The sequence below is a fragment of the Macrobrachium nipponense genome, chromosome 2 (assembly GCF_015104395.2).
Source record: "Macrobrachium nipponense isolate FS-2020 chromosome 2, ASM1510439v2, whole genome shotgun sequence".
Classification (NCBI taxonomy): Eukaryota; Metazoa; Arthropoda; class Malacostraca; order Decapoda; family Palaemonidae; genus Macrobrachium; species Macrobrachium nipponense.
In genome coordinates this window covers 19,847,619-19,870,455 of record NC_087201.1, presented here as the reverse complement: position 1 = coordinate 19,870,455, position 22,837 = coordinate 19,847,619, and the positions used below count along the sequence as shown (strand labels likewise).

Sequence of the window (22,837 nt, the reverse complement as noted above, 5' to 3'; positions counted from 1 at the left end):
TTACATAATGCAAGTCCAAGATGAGAATCTCTGCTGCATCTGCAGGGCTGTTACCATATCCGTCGACTAATCTGTCTCTCGACTTTAATGTAGCTAACTTTAATCTCAGCATGCGATTAAATGTAACTAACATGAATTTTGTAACTAATCATGATAAAACTCTGCTAGATCATGAAGCTGCTGCATCTTCTAATCACCTTCAGGAGTGTTGTACAAAAATTTCTAAAGTAACGATGCTGCAACATTGGACAGTAGAAAGATTAATCTCTGCTGAATATTGCAATCATCTTCAGGAACGTTACAACAAAGTTTTATTCTATCAAGAAGAAAGAATTTCTAAACTTATGCTTGCTATGGAATAACGCCTCTGAAACTTCAAAGTCTCGTCGTCTTCCTCTGTAATATAACAGACAATTGGAACTTGTAAATGTTACGTATATTAAATCCAAGTTCCAAACATGAAACAGCTATATTGAATGAATCTTTTCCAAACATTAAATAGCTATATTGAATGAACCGTTAAGTATTAAAATTTGCGTAATATTTTATTGCACTAAAGAACTTCTGTAACAAAAAATATGCCCAATTCCAAAAACATAAGTATATTGAGCTTGATCCTAAATGTATATAGTGTGACAAAGGCATAGTAATTTACAAGCTTTAAAATTCATTAAACTGTCTATACATTTAAAATTTTAAATGGTTTTCCAACGCAAAATATATTGACGTCCCATAAATGTTCTTCCTTATACTATTTCTCTATATTTAAATTTAAAGTTTTCAGGCAAAAAAATATGCCTAAATTCCAAAAAACATAAGTATATTGAGCTTGATCCTAAATGTATATAGTGTGACAAATGCATAGTAATTTACAAGCTTTAAAATTCAGTAAACTGTCTATACATTTAAAATTAAAGGTTTTCAAGCTAAATAATTTGACTCCATAAAATGTTCTTCCTTATAATATTTCTTTTAAATGTTTTCAGGCATAAGAATTTGATACCAATAACTCAAGCAAATTATCAATGGCTTAAGAAATGCAAATTAGCAATGGCTTAAAAAAAAGCGGTGAATCTAATTTGGGATTAAAATTTCGATGAAAGTTATGTTTACATGACTATTCTTAGAGTTGCAAATTTTGCTTAACTGGCAAATGACCTACAACTCGCCTACAAAACTTTAAAATTAACGTATTAAACCCACCTTTTTTTTGTAGCAGCTAACTGGATTGTTCAAGTTGGCGTGGCTTTGCGAATAGTCTGCTCCCATAAGAGAGAAAAATCTGTAAAAAAAATATGAAATTAGATACAGGAATAGGAATGGAATCCCTATCTGAAGTAGACACTGCATACTTATCAGATATCTTGGTTAGTGTGTAACATTGTCAAGTTAATATCATATGAGAGAGTTAATATCATATTGAGAGAGTTAATATCTATGAGAGAGTTAATATCTATGAGAGAGAGAGAGAGAGAGAGAGAGAGAGAGAGAGAGAGAGAGAGAGATAGAGAGAGAAAAGTCATAAGAAGGCGTGCAAATAAAATAAATTACAGGGTACCAATGGTACTAAATTCTTTAAAACCATTCCAAACTCAACATCAGTTTTGACGAAAATTAAGTTAACATTGCTGAAGAAAAGTGAAACAAGCAAGAGGGAACTTTGTGAGCAAGGTTAAAAACTGAAATGACAATTTAACTTAAAAGGATGTAACATCATAATCAGGTATTCAAGCCTTCATTTAGGTTTAGGGCATCAAAGTGGGCAAAACTGCTGACCAATAAAACGGTATGCAGCCTTCACTCAAGCTTAAAGGCCTGTCCACACGACCGGGCCTGATCGGCGGACCTCCCCTCTAACGGGCACACTTTACGGGCAAACCGTCAAATTGCCCGATGGGTCTTGTAGCAAAATAACCGTGGCGGTGCCCGATGGCTTGAGCTTCGACTCTGGCAGACGTATGTTAACCATATACATCTTTAACTGAGCCATTCTTTGCACCATATTCTCCTCTTTTTATCACACAATGCAATTATCATGCTACACTATCTTCTTTTTTGCGGAGGCACCATATTTATCGTACCGCACTGAACACACTACTGGCATCGTCACGCGAGCCCACCTCTCCTTCGCCGACAAGATTCACGGGTAAGCCTGCTAGAATTTGCCCGTCAACCCCAGAGCACGCCGATCAGGCCCGCTAGTGTGGACAGGCCTTTAGGTATCAAAATATGGCCAAAGCAACGTATTATTGAAATGTCCAAGTCGACTATGAATAATCAAAGGTATATTTCTTAGATTACACAAGTGTAACCACCAATAAGAGAATCACAAACCACTTAACTATTGGAAGCGAGCTATACAAGAGCAAAATATACGCTGATCCAATAAGTAAAGATTTTCTGGTCCAATGAAGTAAAGCATTTAAGGGACGAACTCTCCAATAGATTCCAATTCCATGATCAGCCATTAATTTTAGTTACTAAAGTAACCACACAGAAAACTGGTCTCCAGTTACGAACTGCCTAATGCCACATTCACCTAACTAATCTGCATAGTGGTAGCTGATCCTTTATATTAGGTCGATTTCTACGTATGACACCAGAACAAAGCATTGAGTATTGTCATACAAAGGCTTCCTCCAACTTCCCATTTCAAACCATATCTGAATTCTGAATTGATCCAGCATCTAAAATTGCAATGTATCTTAAGCTGCGTCCACACGGTCAAACAATGTCCGACGGACAAACATTGTTACCAATTAACAATTGTGCGACTCTCTGCCTTGTGAGCAGAGTAAAAGCAGTGTTATACAGCCTCATCTGGCACCACTGTTTGTTGCCAGATCTACTTCCATAGTTTCAACGCTTATGACGTCATCCTGCTTCGCCTATGATATGGTAACAATGTTTGTCTGTTGGACATTGTTCGACCGTGTGGACGCAACTTTACAGCCCTCCAAAGATTGGTGAGATGAATCATATTTCATGATAGCAATTTGCCTATTTTTAGAGTTTGATGAAAAAATACCGTTGAAAATCACATATGAAGCAGACTTCCTGAGGTCTCATTTAAAACATCCCAGTGAAATTCTCCTGTAGCTTGGATTGATCATGCTCCAACCCAAATCAAGCTGCAAGAGCGTGCGTCAAAGAGGAATGTAAGGAACACCGTGTATGATTTATAAGGAAATTCGGTCTAATTTAAAGTGACAGCTCCCTAATTATTGAGTAGTAGTCAGTCAGTCTCCCCAGAAATATGAAAAATTTCATCTTAAAATCAGTCTAGTTTAATTGCAAATCTATTAAAAGTAAAATCCTAAGAGCAAGCTTGACAAATACAACAAAACTTGAAAGCAGCTTTTTGTATAGGCTAGCCAGTTAAATTGGTTAACTGGTTAACATGACTTATAGAACTCCCCCCCCCCTCCCCCCACAAAGCAACTTGACAACCATCATAGCCACCACCTCTTCCCACTTACAATACAGTGTAATCAATCTATCAATCCTCACGGATTTCAAAAACCACATTACCAAAAACAAAGCCTCATTGCTCAAGAATTCAGATAAGAACAAGAACCTTTCATATTGCAATTCCAGAGAACAGGTGGTTTCTTGCCACCGTGTATTGGTACTTGACAACACATATTGGTACTGTTACCAATAGTTAGAAACCAGGAGGTTCCCTCAGGTCTTAGTTACTTGTCTGAAAGGGCTTAATGATTACCTTACCATACAATGAACAATGCCTTTTAACATCAGATATGGGCAAGAATCTCTGACCAAATATCAGAACCAGTAACATGCAAATCTCATTGTGCCAAAGTTACAGCCTTGATGTCTACGAAATAAGCAAGAACAACTTGGTACTGTTATTGAATAGATAGTATACCAATACTGTATTCTTATGTCAGAACCAGTATAAGATAATAAAAAAAAAAATAATAAAAAATAAGTGTTAAATATAAACTGGCAATTGCATTGGCTATTCCATTGTTAATTCACAAAACCAAGATTTCACATAAGTTTAGGGCAATTCCTCGAGTGATTAATAGGTATTCTGGCTACAACAGAGCCTGGATGACCTACCTGAACCTTAGCCTGAAGAGAAGTATGGTGCATACCCCAATTTCTTGAGATTCTGGCTACAACAGAGCCTGGATGACCTACCTGAACCTTAGCCTGAAGAGAAGTATGGTGCATACCCCAATTTCTTGAGATCCTTCATGAAAGATTACATTCATCACTACCAGAACCATCTGTATGAAATTTTTCCTGCAGCTTTCAGCCCTAGTGTGGCTAAGGTATCTATATTCTGGGTTAATCTCCCACACATTTTAAAGAGATGTAGGACTACAAACTAAGTTAGCAGGATATATTGAAATTTCATTAAAATGGTTATTATTTTTAAAAATTTAAATATTTTTTTATAATTTTCTATGCACCCAGTAAAATTATAATCACAATCTACAATCAATTAAAAATTAATCTTAGTTTGCTTGGTATTTTTTAATGTACTGCGCAGTAGTTTTAGTTCCAGTGGTACTCCATTTGTATCTCAGCAAACAGTCAAATAGTTTTACAAGCTGTCCGATTAATTTGAATTATTATAATCAAGAGAACTATGCTCAGATAGGAACCAAGCCACATAGGTGAGAGTACTTCGGATTAAGTTTGATTTTCATCAGACTAAGTTGCACTAACAAAAGTTTAACCTCAAGCCATGAATTGCTAGCTATCAAGAAACCTTCAATCAAACACTTAAAAGAAAATGAAAAGTAATTAAAGCATTCAAGTTTTCTACTACAAGAACATGAAGTACTATGGGGATTAAGCAGTTATGGTTGGAATATTTAGTGCTTCGACATTGACAAAAAATCTTTGAGGATACTCATTCTAAAAAACTCCTAGATTCAAAATCTTAGGAAGATTGCCTCTGAATGACTAGTCCGTCAGGTCCGAATCCCGATAAAATCATCTATTCAAATTCAGGAAGATGCTTCCCGGGAAGGGACTTGTCAGTCTGGTGCTAACTCAAGGTGCTAACTCAAGGTAGAGTCCTCAGCTTTGAGATGTTGTAATGGCAATCCCTGCAAAAGAAAAATTTAAATTTTAAAGCTGAACAATTTTTAACATTGAAAACTATGAACTTAAGTGTCTTAATCCCTAATGGGTTGCGAATGATTTGCTGCTATGAAAAATATCAAGTAATGAACAAGAAGTCTTAGAGATGAACAAAGAATAACGAAAATATTACCATCTCAAAGCAAATGGGTTTTCATAGATTGCCAAAATTAAGCTAAAAATCTTAAGGGCACTCAAATGGGTCATTTTAAATTAAATCAGCATTTACCTAACATATTCAGTATTTTAAGAATTTTTATAACTAGGGAAAAAGCTGCCATCTACCCATGTACTTTTTCTTCGAACAATTTTGTTCAAACTAAAATTCTTACTCTATAAACTACAATTATTACTTAAACTGATATGGTAGGTTTGTTTGTATGGTTGTTTGTATGGTGTTTTTAAGTTGCATGGAACCAGTGGTTATTCAGTAACGGGACCAACTGCTTTACGTGACTTTCGAGCCTCGAGTGTGAACCACCACCAGAAATACACCTCTAACCTCTCAGGAGAATGGCAGAGAATCGAACTCGCCGCCACCGAGGTGGCACGCCAAGACCATACCGATCACGCCACTGAGGCGCTCTGATATGGTAGGTTCAGTACGTATTTGTTATTTTCAAGGATTATGTAATACATGCCAAGTAATACATTGGCCTACGAAATGCCTAAAATTACCAAATTAAATTGTAAAAAAATAACTATAGTTCACAACTAAAAACTTAATTTTACCTTAGACACTTCACTGCAATTACCTTTCCACTGCAATTACCTTTCCACATCTGATTATAGTACGGTTTTATTCACAGTGCTGTCATTTCTATAAAGTTGAACGTCCAAATTTTAATAAAGTTGAACAGTCAATTTGTTGCAAGAAGGATTTTACCCCCGCTTGTTGGCTAAAATCTGTCCTAATCAGGCATTCAAGACTTCCTATATCACAATTAATTTTTCCATAATTTCATCAAAATGGCCGTAGTTTAATATCTTAAAACTATGGCATTTTGACATACAAGTTAAACTGCCCTAAACAACGACTAATAATATGTTCTAGAACCAGAATGGATCTGGTCCACTTCCAAGATCAGTACTGTATCTGTAAAGTAACCAAGACAAACTTTACCTTTCCCAAACCTTACAAGCAAACCTTTCAAGTAAATAACCATATCCATTTAGCAGGCATCTTACGTAAAATCATTTTAAAAGGTTATCTTAAAAGCATTTGGGTACACTTTCTTTGCACTAAAGTAAAAGGATATATAACAAGAAAATCCCATTACCAAGTTCTACAAGTCCCCCACAGTTCAAGTTCAGACATCCACATACTTATGTATCCTATTTCTTTTTTTTGACCACATACTTTCAAAAGTAATCTCAAGGATAACTCCAAACTGCATTCTTGGCAACTGCAGTATTTCAACCACTTAAATGGATGGTAATATTTTCTAAATTTAGTCCTTTGCTAAAATGCTCCTCAAACTTCACTGATCTGCGATCGCCTCAATGAAAAAGCGCATGGTTATGCTTAATATTTTCCTTAAATATCGCATCCTGTTCCATAATTTTCTTGAGTCAGTTTCTCACGCAATTTCCCTCAGCAGATTCGCCTTATCCTCCACGAAACTTTCTTTGCAGTCATATCTTGAGCGATCTTTGACGTGACCCTTTCTTAACAAGACATCGACCAAACATTCCGTTCTTTAAAGTTAGGATAAAATTACAGTTGCAGGATTTCTTGCAATTACTCAGAAACTGACACGGCTTGACATACCTCAATACTAACTGCGCCTCCAAGTACCCTAATGCTTTAAGTTTTTGTTTTCTTATAGTTATTTGTAAAATACAACTCTTCAAATCGATTCGTCTGTCCGGCAGCAATTTTTCTGTCCGCCCCCCAAGATCTTAAAAAAACCACTGCAGCTAAGAGGGCTGCATATTGGTATGGTTACATCTCCCTCCAATCAAGTATACCAAATTGCAGCCCTCTAGCCCCAATTTTTATTTTATTTAAGGTTTAAAGTCGGCCATGATCGTGCGTCTGGCAAAGTTATGACATCACAGTGGCTGAAAATTTCATGGGACGCGGCTCAAATATAAACAAGTTGCGCATATTTTTCAATAACTTTGGGAACAGTTATAATCAGGTTCGAATGTACCCTGGGTGCCGAAACTTTAAAAATAGATACAATCTACCCTTGACTGGTTATTGAAATACCTCCTTTCAAATTTCTTTCACTTATCCTTAAGTCCCCTGCTTTGTTTTTCCTGACCTCATCCGTCACTATATCCATTCTATCTATGCTCAAAGTCCTGATTATTCAACCCAACATTTTCCATCAGCTGTTCCAACCACAAATCTTATCACGCATATCTTGAGGCTAAACAATTATGGATCTCTTAGATTACGCCAATTTTAGTACATTCTAACACCACTGAAATTTAAATATTTTAATTTTTTGGTAAGCGTGGTTTTAATCTCAAAAAATCCACGAACTAGTCCTCATCTACACCCAGCCCGTGATAATACAACAAAGTGAACTATTACATGAAAGAAAAAGTCACTGCTCCTTTGACTACACCTTTTCCCTTCTGGGCTAAAGTTAAGCAATAAATTACCAACTGCTTTTTATCTGTGAGGCTAGAAATGTAATTTTAGCAGCTGTTCATAGTGAAAACCAGCAGTCACTAAACACCATAATTTCTCGCCAGTTAAGAGAGAAAAGCAATTTAAGACTCCTGGGTTCAATGGAAGTTTTAGAAATTCCATACTCTACAATTCCTCTTCTCAGTGAACTTATGCTTAATCTTGGTAATAATCTGGCATTCATGTACGGACTATAGACAGGCTTTTGAAATAATTTATCCTAACAAAAATCTAAGTTTCCTTAGAAGATCACAGACCTTTTTCCTTCAATTAAGGCCAAATGTAATGTTAAGTTTCATAATAAATTTCACTGATAAAAAATTCAAGGGAGCTAATTACTAACGTTATCTAGCACTTCATTAGTAGACATCCTAAATGACAAAGTTATTTGAACATTCTTACTATCACGAATTCAATCTGAAAAATTCAATCCACTGAATCTTAATACGTAATGAAAACTGGGATCTTTACCTTTAATCAACTCTCGATAATGATACCAAGTCTTAATACCTTTAAAACTAAATGCACAACTTCACTTAAATTTACTCAAGACAAACACTTAAATTATTAATTAGTGGGCAATCGCAGTAAAAAAAAAATTATCTTAAACAGCACAAACTGAAAAAAGTAAAAATGTGGTTCACACACTTGGCTAGAGGACCTATTTCCCTGGATTAAGCAAGGTTAGGTTTAAATTAGAATCTACCCTTGTAATATCCTTGATATTTCGCAAGCTTTTAGAAATTTCTTTCAGATTATTACCTTGACGATGATCTGCACGTTTACGAATATCGTGATTCCACTTTGCCTATCAACCTGATTAAGCCACTGCACTATTCCCACTCGCCAAAATTTACTTAGTCTTCTCAAAGACTTCTTTAACTCTGCATTGGAGACCCGGCTGGGAGAAATTATTTCCACCACTAATAGTAAACAGAAAAAAACTCATTCCCTCATAACCTGCTTTTAAGAAAATTATTACTAACAAATAACTGCTATTAAACATCCACAAAAATATGTTTGTTATATTACAAATTGCATTGACAAAAAAGGATATGTAATTCACACTGTTGAACCTCACGACCACACTTAAATCTTAATTAAACTTATAAATTTATTGTAAAAGCACAAACCTCTGTAGTTTCAGAGTACCCACTTGAGCTCGAGTCAGTTGAAGAAAATTTTCTTAAGTGTTTCGGATTCGGAAACCAAAGCCAGAACGACCCACGACGAAGAGCAATGACAGGTGAAAACCAAGGACTCTAAAGAACAAGATCTCCTCACTGCCAAGAGACGTGACGTCACGCCGTACACGAGCGACATCTGTTGACAAGTTGAGTTACTATGAACAAATTCAAATTCAAATATTTTATTGATATAATGATGCATCAAAAGGATTATGCTTGCATGTTGACAGGCCCACTCTAAAACTTCTCTAACAAGAGAATTTTTAACTATATTATGAAAGCTGAAAATTTAAACAATATGAACCTCTTTAAGTGGATAGAATGACACAAACATTTCCAAAATATTAGATATATCAGTATGACGAAAATTACTTTTTTGTGATTGAAACCGCCTAAATAGGCTTGTCTTTACCAATTGTATCGAGCGCTTGGGGTTACCATGGTAACTAATAATTTTAACACATACCATTTCCAAGGAATCTAAAAAACGGATGTTAAGCACCAAATTCTATCCTCTATTTATGCAACTACTCTTTATGAATCGTACCTTTTCGTGATTACCTATTTCGTTAAAATTAAGTATCATAAAAAAGACCAGTAAGTAAATAAAAAGAAGGCCTGTAAATGGATAAACTTAAGATTTCGTTGTAGTTTTGAATGCCAAGAAATGGTTAGACTATAAAAAGCATTATATCAACACAAAACCAAGTAATTGGTCACCTACAGTGACGACATATGGAGAATAATTGTCTTTGAAAGGGAGATTTTCTCTGTTAGTGTTGGCAAAATTAACGGTAAAGTTCACTTTTGAAGTACATATGAACTAGACGTCAAAAGGTATGACATAAATAGTGGGAATTTATGAAAAAGTTTTCGTTAATTATGGTTTGTTGCTCAAATGTTCTGTCCATTACCTCAAAATTTTCAAGCATTTGACAGCTTTCGCTCTCTGATGCTGAGACCATTGATACTACCAATATTCCTGTACACATGTATGTCATCCTGCTTAAAAAGAGGGAAAATATTGATATTGATAAATCTTATGATTCAAAATATAGTGAGAAATTGGTGACCCCTAACTACGGTACATACACAGGAATCCTAGTAAACTCCATATGTAATGAAACTATTTAATGAAAGTTAAGAACATAAAAGAAGTTCTGAAGATGAACGGACTCAACTCACACAAACACATATATACGTGTTTCTATAGGTATTTAATATATTATATATATATATATATATATATATATTAGTATATATATAATATATATATATATATATATATATATAGTATATATATATATCTATATATATATATATATATGTATGGCATTTTCATATTATATATATTTATAAATATATATATATGGTATTATATATATAATGAAAAAAGGATTGTCACAACGGAAAATTCATTAGTAAAATTTAAGCAACGAGTCTTTTAATGAAAATTTTTCTAATGGCAGCATTTTGCCAACAGAAGTACCAATGCGTTGTTACCACTGATACTTTCGTTTCTATGTATAAGCAATCCATCTCCAAGGAATGTAAAGAAGGACGCAGTAATTTTCACAATACAAAATAAAAAAAATGATTGAAAGTGAATGATTTTTAGATGGGAAAATGGAAAATGTCTATGCAATAAGAAGAGTCGAGATTAAGATGAATAGAATACAATATAATTTAAGCCAAGGGATAAGTGTTGAGAGTCAGTGAGGTTATTCGGCGCTAAGTGGGAACTGAATAGCAAAATTGTAGTTGTCAGGATAGAGTTGAAAGGAGATGGAAGAAAGTGAATAAGAACGGAGGTACTGTAAAAGGAATGAAATGGTTTGCAGCTAGAAAGGCTGCAAGAAACCTCAAGTGATGCCCGTATACACTGACGGCACAACCCACCCGCCAGGTCCCCTACCCCTCCCACACCTACAGGGGAGATTGAGAATGTCTGGGCATGTGGTCAGAATTAGTATGTCAAAAGGAATTGCATTTGATAGGAATAGTTGAAGATGACTCTTCAAGGCAACCAACCCTTCTGCAATAGGGACAGCGGTGGGGATGAAGAAGAATCAGAATCCAGGAGGAAAATTATCCTCAATAGTCACGGATTAAAAATGAAAATGCATCTTCAGAAGACCTGCCTCGTTTTCGAAATTTCTTTCTGTTTCCCAGTTGCGTCCTGTCATGCCTTGATCAGCCTCCTTTCCAAGCAGGTAGATTTCGGTTTCCTGGGATCGTCTTCTAAGGTCCACAGGGTTGTATTCTCGGGAACTGGCCAGCAGATGTCGAGATAAGGACAAGATAAATATGTCAATGCAACATCATTTAAATTATCATGAAACATGAATAAAAAATTAATTAGTGAGAAATTTTCCAAAATTATTTTTTCTTGCATGTTTTATGAATAGAAATATAAATATAATCAATTAACAAATACCTTGTGTGTTTTAAAACTACTTATTAAAATCAATTGTAAGTTTAGTTATTGATACTGGATCCCGGATACTTCAGCTCTTGCAATCATAATTTTTTCCATGTAATATACATATATATATATATATATATATATATATACATATATATATATATATATATATATATATATATATATATATATATATATATATATATATATGTATATATATATATATATATATATATATATATATATATATATTTATATATATGTATATATTATAATATATATATATATATCATATATATATATATATATATACTAATATATATATATATATATATATATATATATATATATATATATATATATATATATATATATATATATATATATACAATATATAATATATATATATATATATATATCTATATATATATAATAATATATATATATATATAAATGTTTTTGCCACAAAGGAAAAAATTTAAAGGCGTGATAGCCGAGTACTTTCGGTCTTGTTCCGACCCTTTACTAATGCCTTAGTAAAGGGTCGGAACAAGACCGAAAGTACTCGGCTATCTCGCTTTTTCATTTTTTCCTTCGTGGCAAAAACCTTTATTTATACATAGCATCACGTTTTATATACTTCGTGATCAAGTTATTCATATATAATATATATATATATATATATATATATATATATATATATATATATATATATATGTGTGTGTGTGTGTGTGTGTGTGTGTGTGTGTGTGTGTGTGTGTGTGTAATGGTGAAGGAGGCCCATCAAATCTATTTTAATCCAAATGAATATATAAGAGTAATTTTAAGCTGGCCTTTTCTGTAATGCAATTGTAATAAAACATGTACACTGACAAATAATTTTCAGTAGTTGTAACTTTTATTTCTCTTTCTGAAAGTGGAGGCAGAGAATACTCTCGGAAAGTTTAATTAAAAATTTTCAATTTTTTTCCAAATCTTAGTGGGCTTCCTTCAACATGATATTTAAGTATACAGACATGTTTGTAATTTTGAGTATATATATATACTATGATATAAAAATAAATATATATAATTAATATATATTATTATAAATATATAATATATTACCTATACATATATATATATATATATATATATATATATATATATATATATATATATATATATAATATATATATGTATGTATGTATCTTAGAGGTACATCACTATCAAATAATACTTTAATTCCTTTTTATCTTGATATTTCTTCATCACCTAGAAAACGATAGACGCCTTACAAAAAATCGGCCAATCAAAACTGCCACCAGTGAACTGAGCAGCTGAGTATGTTGTCTCCCTTTCCTGCGAAAAAGAATGAAAATGCTTCGTTAATCGGTGGTGAATTACTGACTGGTCTTCCGTGCGAGAACGATGAGGCTACTGGACTTGATCAGCGTGGAATAGCAGAGTTCCTCTTGCTTTGGTGACATCTGGCAACTGCGCGTCGAATCAAAAATAGTCTGCTGAATGTTCCGAAAAAGATAAGCCTTGTTTTTTTTTTATAGGTAGTTATTTTTTTGAGAGCTTAACGTCGTATTGCACATTACTTCAGGAGATTGTACAACTTAAAATACCACCAGCTTGGAATATCTCTGAATGACTTCTGCTTCCAGGGCAGTATTGAAATGGTTACACTGACATTAGGCGTCAAGTTTGGGTTCAATGATGACCATATGATTTAATTTCAATGAAAAGCGTAACACTCTTATATCTATTCGTTTACATTAGAGTAAATGTAGGACCCAACTTAAAATATAACACTCTCCTAACTTACAATTATACGAAATACTACAAAAATCAGAATCTAATACTCTAGAATTATGATTACCAAAACATACCAACAGTTAATTTTTTCTCATTTCAGTTTCCTGAATCCCTGGCTCTGCTAGAACTACTTTTTATAACTAATTCTCTATTCAGTTACCTTAATTCATTTCCATACCAGAATTGCTTTAAATAAGACTATATTTTTATTTTTTAGGCTAAAATTGTTTCCGAATATTAGTGGCATTCGACCTTTTGCAGACACCTCTGGAAAAAAAGAAGAGAGATGTTAGTACTATTTCCCAAGAATTGACGATATATTCCCTATACAGAGGCAGAACTTTGCATTTTGCAAGTGAAATATTTGCGTAATGAGCAGACCATTTTCGAAATATAACTAAAGACTTTCAGCAACAAATACCTTTCGCACTCTAATGCCGCTATAGTAATTTATTATGACATACATGCAAATCTTGTTGGAAGAGATAAGAATCCCTTGAAATACGCTGTGACCTTTTCCCCGACATGCTACATTCCATTTATTATCCTTTCAGCTTTAGATCTCGGTGGGGAGAAAAGCAGATTCACAAAGGAATAACTTTACTTTAGGATGATGCAATCGAAAGAAAAGGCAATATGTCACAATGGAGTTGTGATATTCCAGTTCTGCTGAAACAAAGAATTTTGCATTAAAAATAAGACACCTACAATATTAAATATGCTAGCAGCTTCAAGATGTTATTGCCAAAGCAGGAAATGAAAATATGCTGTACTTAAAATACTTTGCCTATAACAAATATTGATAGAGCAACGATACTAAAGCACAAATGTTCTGTTGTTTTATATATCCTGCTCTTGAAGACTTAGTCATATTAAAAAAAAGATTTTAAGTAATTAAACACATTTCAGCGTTATCATAAACCCTATTAGATGAGTTATAGAAGCTCTTGCTCACGTTATATATGCAAACTAAGCTCATTAAAAATGGTACAAACAACATTATGTACATAGATGCACAAACTAATGGATAAAATATTACTTTGAAATGTTTTATGGTACAATGATTCTTTCAGAGAACTAGAAAGCCTTCATTAAAAACCAATGATGACATTATTCGCAAACTTGCATAATCAATTGTCCTGTTTCTTTTCAACTAGTAATTTTGTGAATATCATTTATAACTGAAATTATAAGAGGGAAAAGCAATCACATTATAATGACGTTTGGGAATAATGTTTATGCTGGGTACCAAGCACCTTCATTGAGACGCATTTTGCTTGCTTGTGACAACTAATCTTTTAGAGACTCCCATTCTGTCTCTTTTCATTTATTTATACATTTATTTTTCCTCTTATCACGTCATTTTGTCACTTTTATTTTTTATATCTAACCTAAATACTCTTATGGGAATTAAAGGTTTTGTCTAATTCAGCCTTGTTAATGATTGAACATTATTTAAAACAACAATGATGATAATGCACCATATTGACATTATAACAGAGAAAGTGATACTTGTAGCCTTAAGTTAGCATTCCTGTTCCAATATCAAGACAACTATCTGGGAAAATTCTTTATAAGTATGTGCGCGAGTATTGTGTGTATGCAAGCTCTTATTTGTTTCCCCGTTTTGCAGAGGAATTCAAAAATTATACGGAAACAGGAAGCAATTTTAATAAAACGAGAATATCCTTAGCGATGAACATCAATTTATTAAAACGTGCGCAATATGCCTCCGTTCATAAATATCGGGCTCCAAGTCAATTAGTATACAGAGATATTAAACTCATAACCGAAGCTCTGAAATGGAAAAATAATATTAATATGAACAATGCATATATATATACCACTCTATATTGGGATTCATCATGCTGTATTAAATCTGCTTTGAGATTCTTTTCCAATTAAATTGCTCAGCTTTTTTCATATTTCATTTTTTGTTTAATCTTTTCATATTTTCAGGCTCGAGGAGGTCAATTTAGACTCTATATGAATACAACTGTTTTTTGTTGCTGTTGTTGGCGGTGGGTGGGTAGGAAAACTTGAAAAGGTCTGAAAAAGGTGTTTCCCATTGTGCTGAAGATACAGCCTTTTAGGACAGGATATTTATCATTAATTTATTTCAATGAAAATGTAAGAAAATAGATAATATGCATGTTAAACAGTACAGAAAAATCATTTCTAATAATATATGAATTTATTTTAGTTATTGTTGGTGAAACAACGCTCTATTTAACCGTGGATTTTAGCACGTTTTCATTTACGTTAAGATATTGTGTTCACAAATTATGCATGAGGCGAAAATCTTGCACGCATCCCAAAGTAAGCTGGAGGTCGGATCATGCCTTGTTAGACTTCTATCACATATCTTGAATTAGAGCAACAACTCTGTTTACATTTGCAGTAACAGCTAAATTTCTAACCTTTTAAGTTTATATAGTCAATTATTGATCACAGTATATACAGTTTAATTAAGATTCCTGATGTTGGGTAATTTTTATGTAATGTTTAACATTCTGAATTTTCATTCGGGTAAATGACGGATGAAATGTGACTTTTAAAGAAGTATATAAAAAAAACATACTTTTATTCGAGGGTTTTATGTCATAATGGTTATTAATACTCATACATAAAATGAGATACCGCATGGTATAGTATATTTCATTCTTAATGCACATAAATAAATTAGGTCACCGAATATTAAAAAGCAAAGTTTTAAAAACATTTCAGTGTAAACAAAGCTAGAGTTATGGGTAATATCCCGATAACAAATGCTCAGACGAAGGCTATTTTAATGATATTTTGCTCTGTAAAGCTGCCTAAATAACATTTACATTTAGCAAGCCTAAAACATTCTTCATGTTAATGATATATCTGTGGATAACAAAACTGCTGAAGTAATTTAGAGATAATCGTGGGTCAAAGAGTCAAACAGATTATTTGGTGACACTGTACAGGATAGCGTTAGTATTGTTGAGCCTGTTCGGCTTATTGAGAGTGCCCATGGACGATTGACTCATCAAATATCCTCTCGTAAATGGTTTCAGCTACGTCACTAGCCTAATAAGTTTATTTTTCTATGCTTTGGATTTTTTTTCTTGCATGAAATTGCTTGCTTCAGTTATATAATAACCAAATGTTTAACGAATGCATAACCAGTGGTTGATAAAACAAGAAACTGGATTTCACATTTCCGTAGCGACGAAGATTTTGACTCACCCCACAAACTCGACTATTGGTTGTGATTCATATTAAACAAATTTCCCGCTTTTAATATAGAGTGTATAATTAAGACTATTCAAGTTATGAGCTGTATCGAAATAATGTGCTGGTTGTTTCTCTCTCCAGACTAAGAGGCGAAAGAGAAAATCTAATTCTTTGAGAATTCGTTATTAAGGCTGTAATACTTTCAAATGAGATTCAATGGCTTCGACAACGTGAATGACAGAGAGAATATTAGATATTCTACGACAAAATGCAAAGCTTTTGCTCTTGTGTTTCGTTGTTGAATACTTGATATTCTCTCTGCCAGTCACGACGTAGAAGCTATTAATTAATCTAATTTTTTTTTATGTTAAAGGGTGAGGTGTACTTCAAGTAATGGCTTTGGTTATTCTTTGTACCGTGTGTTCGAAAAAATTGCTTTAGTATTTCAGTGAGACTTTGAATGAATGTATTGAATTGAATATTGTACTTAGGACCAAAGCAAGTGCAGGGACCTTTTGGAAGTAGCATAGGAACTTCATAACGGCCATTAATGCCTTCCATCCAAGTTCTTACGAATTTGATTTACATGAACCATTCCCTACCAGACATTGCTAGTGATAAGTTATAATAACTTGTTCTCAAGTAATTCCTGGCTAAGGGTTATGGTCACTTATAGAAATCATTAGATTTCACTTCGAGCATTAAATAGTAAAGATATAAGATTGTTTGATAGGCGGATTAACTCCATTAAGTTTCCAAGGAGTTTCCTTAACTTGAAATTCTCCAACCAAACAAATAGAAAAGTTATCTAATATCGCCATAAAAAATAAGCTTTATATAATCTTGGCTGAAACATGCAATGAGAGATACTTTTTTTCTCTGCTATAGCTTCTTATACATGATTTCTTCAATGTTTTGCAAATTACTGTAGTCCACATCGTTCAGTTTCGTTCACTGACATTGACTGACCTTAGCTTTTCCTGAATGTGAATCTTCATATTTGGTTTCTGTATCATTATGGTTGAGAGAAACAAAGTTATATTGTTACTTGTTCCTATTTGACAATACCATTTTAAAGGTATGAAGCTTTTATAGTACTGGGAGATGGCTGATCTGAAATTTGTGTCAGAGATAAGTTTTTATTATCATGCATTGAACAATACATACAATAAAATTTTATTGTAATGGACAAATCTTGCCTATGGCATATCATCAGCTAATACGCCAAAAGAAATTCATAAGGAGGTTGTCCTTTTTTTTTTTGTATTGTTTCATAGCTGTAAACCCCAGAAGGACCAAAGGTTAATCAACCATACAACTTCAGTGTAATCATAAAATTAATAGAATTAAGGAGAAGCTTACAAGGAGCATCTTTATAACGCTACCTATCAATTTGGTAAAATCTGCATGGCGAAACAAAATTTTGCGCCATTTTAAGTCCCGTTCATCGACGTTTCATCACAAGTCTGGTTATCACAAGACCAGAGAAGAGATGCGACTTATCATGAAAGCTCCATTTTCGTATTTAAAGCGGCTGAATTGTAACGTTGAGTGTCAGAAGACGGATATAATGGTTCTTTATTTCTCGGTACCCAGTCGCTCTTCAGGAAATTGTGGTCTTGGGGACTATGTTGACATTACAGTGAGACTAACGCGACAATTGCACCATCTTCTTTCCCTTATTTCCCGCATTTTCTTTTTTTGCTTTGCATATTTGACCACTATGATAACTTATTTCGCTTTGCATATCTGTCTTTCATAACTACGAAGAATTTTAAATACATTTCCCCACTAGATCCAATTGCGTTAAGAAGCATATCATGATTAGCAATAGTTGCAGAACCAATATTGTAGGTAGGGCAAAGACATTGCTAAACTCACTTGTAAATGACAGCCGTAAACGAGCAAAAATTAATAGTGAATAAAATCCGTGAGATAACGAAACGGAATTTTCCAGAAAATATAAAAATTTTTAAAGCTGAATCGATGCCAGCTTGTCCTGTTATAATTCCTTGGGTCATAGGAACCTTAGATAATACTAAAAATAACACAAATTATATTGTATGCAGTGCTGACGAGGCTTCTACCAGGAACCTCCAAAACAGAGATAGATAACTTGAAACAAAATATTCTTGAGAATAAATTGAGTGTTTCTTTAAAGCTCAAATTTTACACAAAAGTACGAAACAGAGTGACTACGATTTCAATTCGTTTCAGGTGCTGAAAGTTACGTCATATCTCGTGGAATAGAGCTCTGTTCTTGAATAGGTATATCTGAATGGAATATAGGATTCTGATGGAAATAAGGATTGAATATAGAGGTTAGGCCAAAGGCCAAGCACTGGGACCGATGAGGTCATTCAGCGCTGGAAAGGAAACTGAAAGTAGGTTGCACTATGAAATAATTGTTAGATGAAAGAAAGATAATATGAGTGGAGGTACAGTCAAAGGAATGAAAGAGGTTGCAGCAAGGGGCCGAATGGAAGCTGCAAAGAACCTATAGTAATGCCTACAGTGCATCCCGTGAGGTGCACTAACGGCAACCATCCCCCCACCACCCCCCCTTACGAAATTGGTGTGGTTTTTGAAGATCAGTTTAGGATGAGAGTTACTTCCGTAGTAATAACTAGCCTAGTGACAGATTCATAATTAAGAGCCTTGTAGGAATAGATCAAAGCTACATGACAAGGTTGCAATTTTCACTAAATTTGTCCTTCTTTTTTTGTTTTTGTTTGTTTGTTTGTTTGAATCAAATCAGATGACTTCGCTGCCACAATCATTCTTTTACATATCCGTGATTCCAGCTACGCATTAATAACGCTTCAAAATCCAAAAAGGCACGTGATTACAAACATTATTATAACAGTTCAACTTTTTTGTTTGCTTCACAAGCTTTACTTTGGAAAGACTTGGTAGTAGTCCTAAAGGTATATGTTTATCCGCCTCTATTATGACAACTATGAGCTCAAAGTAGAAGTTTTAAATATATCACAACCCTCATATAGGTAGCGGCATAATATAACAATAATATGCATCGAATTCATTAGGAACCTTGATAACAATCATCCAGCGTAACATATATTTATTAGAAATTAAGATGTCAAAAGAGAAGAGCAGTAGCCTAAGTTGTTGAGGGTCATGTTTTCTTCTTAATAGATATACATTATTCCTTTCCTGAAACTGGTCACTTACAGGGCGAACGTTTTTGAAGGAAACGAAGATATCACTCGCTCCTTAACCTAACCTAACCTAATCTAACCTGACTTTCGTTTGAATATCATGATTATAACACCGTGTTACCTGAAGGAGTTTCTTTCCGTATATATCTATTTCAGCGAATGTTTCTATCCCCTAGTGAATATTTCTAAGAAGGAGAGACGCATGTTCTCGATGTAACTACGAGTATAAAGCGAGTATAAAAGAGAAAAGTATCCTAGAATGCGAGTGACGAATGGTTCGACCCACAAAGGATAACCTCTTAAGAATCCCTTCCATTCTTATGCATTACTACCTGACCACCCAAGCGCTGCCCGGGAAAACTCTGAATGACTACCGACAAATTCTCCCTGTCACTCTCTCCCACACATTCTTTGCTATACCAGTGATGTCTTACGCCCCAAGTATTCTTTTTCCAGGTAGTAAGTCATGAGTATGCCAAGTTTGGTTGGAAATGCTCAGCGCACTTCAGAGTTATGCTGGAACACACACACATAAATTTTCATATATATAGATTAATGGTTTGCATTTGGAAGAGTCCTTATCTCACTTGTCTGTTATTTGTTGTCTTCCCCGTACATGCACCCCCCTAAAAAAAACCAAAAAAACCTTGTACATAACTGGCTGCATATAGGAAAAGAAGCAAACTTGTTTTTAAAAGAGATTTGCCCAAACCATTTTTACCTCTTTCTGGAGAGAACGCAGATCTACTCAATCGTAAATCAAACAAGCTACCGCTTGCGTTATAGGCCCAAGGAGAGAGAGAGAGAGAGAGAGAGAGAGAGAGAGAGAGAGAGAGAATCTTTCTAAATTTTTTTACGGTATTTTAATCTTGCACAGCTTGCAAGACCTTGCAAACTACGAAGGACCTCATCCTTTCGGGAAAAATGAAATCTTCAAGCCATCTGATTGAGGTCATATCTCACTTGCTGTCTCGGCTGCAACACTACCTACCCATCGAGCTCGAGAGGCCCGGGATGAGAAGACGCAGATTCGGAAAGTAAGATGAAGTGAAACCCAGACAGGAAAAATGAAGTATTAGCTAGTTTTTTTTTCTTAATGATGTTTCATTTCTAAGGATGAAGACGTATACTTCCTTAGAGTAACTGTAAACGTGTAAATAATAATTTACAGATATTTCTTTATCTTTTATTAAACTAGTACTCAACTAACAGAATGTATGGTAGAAACTTAGATTCACTTTAAGTTAGCTGTTAGTTAAGTAACTAGTTAATATGCGGGATTTTGATGAAATACCCATAATCCCCTCATCAGGATTTAACATTAAGAATAAAAATAAAAAAACGATCTCACAAATTCTGACAGACAGAATGTATTTAATAACCCATCTTGACGTCTGCTGTGGTGCCCAACCTTTTTTAGGCCATGTCATGCCCCACCTAATCACCTCTGAAATCCTGAGCCCCCTGTGTTGACGTACTATTCTTATATTTACGTGAGGAAGCCTAATTGGTCATTACTTGGTCCTTTTAAAAATCAGTAACCCCATGGTACGCCCCTCGTTGGGAACCACAGTATTTAGATTAATTGAAAGTTTCTACGTGATTTAATTTAAACATTAACATACTTTTTTCCCCTAACAATTTAGGCATTTTGTATCTGGTTATTTATAATATTTTGGGTATCAAGCTTTGATAGGTTGAGAAGAGCTGTCAAATATTGCCGATTAAATCTGTAACTCAGATGATCGGATGATCAAGTCGAGACAGCAAAGTTCAGACTCGTTGGCATAGCTTAGCTAATCTAATCTAACAGAAAGTTTACATGGCTTCAGCAGGAATTGTGTACGTTTATGTGTATGCGTGTTTGTACCCAGACATGTATTTTGAAGGGAATTTGCTCCCGCCAAAACACCCTAAATCAGTGGTTCCCAAACTAGGGATCGCTGACCTTTGAGCGTCCTTCCGCGACACAATGAAAAAATTATTTTTTCAACTCTAGAAAAAAAATTGTGGCTGTTTTGACCAATTTTGCTTTGTAATGAATTCGAAACAATGAAAAAATATTGAAAATGTTTTATACATTTACTTATACTTACTTTGTGCAGGAATATGCAAGTATTATATGTACTACGCTGTACTGGGTATCCCGGTATGGCAATGATAAATTTTGATTGGCTGGGGTCCTCGGCTGGGACTCTTCATATCTGGGGTCCCAAGTTTTGGAACCGCTACCTTAAATGTCCCAAGGCGTCTTAGTGCCAGAGGGCATCTGGCACTTTTTGATGGCCAGCCATCCACGAAATAACTAGATCCATTGTTCCTTAACTCGATGATTGCGCAAAAGCAATATGGCAAACTGTTAGAATTAGGTTTCCTCTTTCTAAATCACCCTTTTGATAGACTGGACCTTCTAATTTCAGTCACTAGTTATTAAGTAGGCTGAAACCGGAGCTGCACACCAACTCTTCCGGTATTCAACTAGCTATCGTGTGATTTCATGGGAACATAAATGGATCGTTACACATTTTACTTTGTGTGTGGTAGTTTGTTTGCATTTCACCGTATTTTGATGTGTTGGTTTAGTTTTATGATTTTCGTAATTGTGCGATTCATTTTTAGTTTGCATTTGCTGTTCTTTTTTGTGTTTTTTAGCTTTTTACCTAAGGTTTTAACAAGATAATTAATTTTATTGTAATTTTAGTTATTCTCATCCTTGTGTATTTTTCAGCCTGACGATGAGGGTCTTATACCCGAAGATGAGCATCGTTTGCATCCATTATCCATCTCAAAGTCCTCACTGCAATAACTGAGCATCTTCGGAACGTGGCTGCTTTTTACCTCAAAAAAAGCTCTGACTGTATCTTGCCACAGTCTCCTGTTACCAAGAAATAAACGTGTTTCCCATAATAATCCCGGCTCAGTAATCGTGCCCCGAGAGATACACATAATTTATGCGGACCCCAAAGGGGAGGGGCTGAGTTGTAATATAAATAAGAGCTCTGTGACCCGGTCGGTGGAAAGGAGGCAATTTCGACAAAGATCATATATTTCGAGGCTCCTCCGCTGACATCTTCAGGCGCCATGGCCCAGTCAGTCCCAAACAAGGCTTAGAGATCATGGCAGACTATATTTTTAAACTAATTATTTACTTTTGCGCAGTCGCGATTACTTAATTCTTGCCGTCTTTTTTTCTGTCAGGTCTCTGTCTCTCTCTCTTTTGTGATTTTCTGCAACGCCCGAGGTGCTACAGTGATGTAAGGGTGGAGGGATATTT

At 34.5% G+C, this 22,837-nt stretch overlaps 1 long non-coding RNA gene across 1 annotated transcript in view; it reads right to left on the bottom strand.

Moving 5' to 3' along the window:
• Positions 1 to 3,978: 3,978 nt before the first annotated feature.
• LOC135221397 (uncharacterized) overlaps positions 3,979 to 22,837 on the bottom strand; it is a 134,727-nt gene continuing 115,868 nt past the window's right edge. Inside the window, exon 3 of the long non-coding RNA XR_010315928.1 lies at positions 3,979 to 4,744. This is a non-coding gene — a long non-coding RNA (uncharacterized LOC135221397). The remainder of the gene's footprint in view (positions 4,745 to 22,837) is intronic.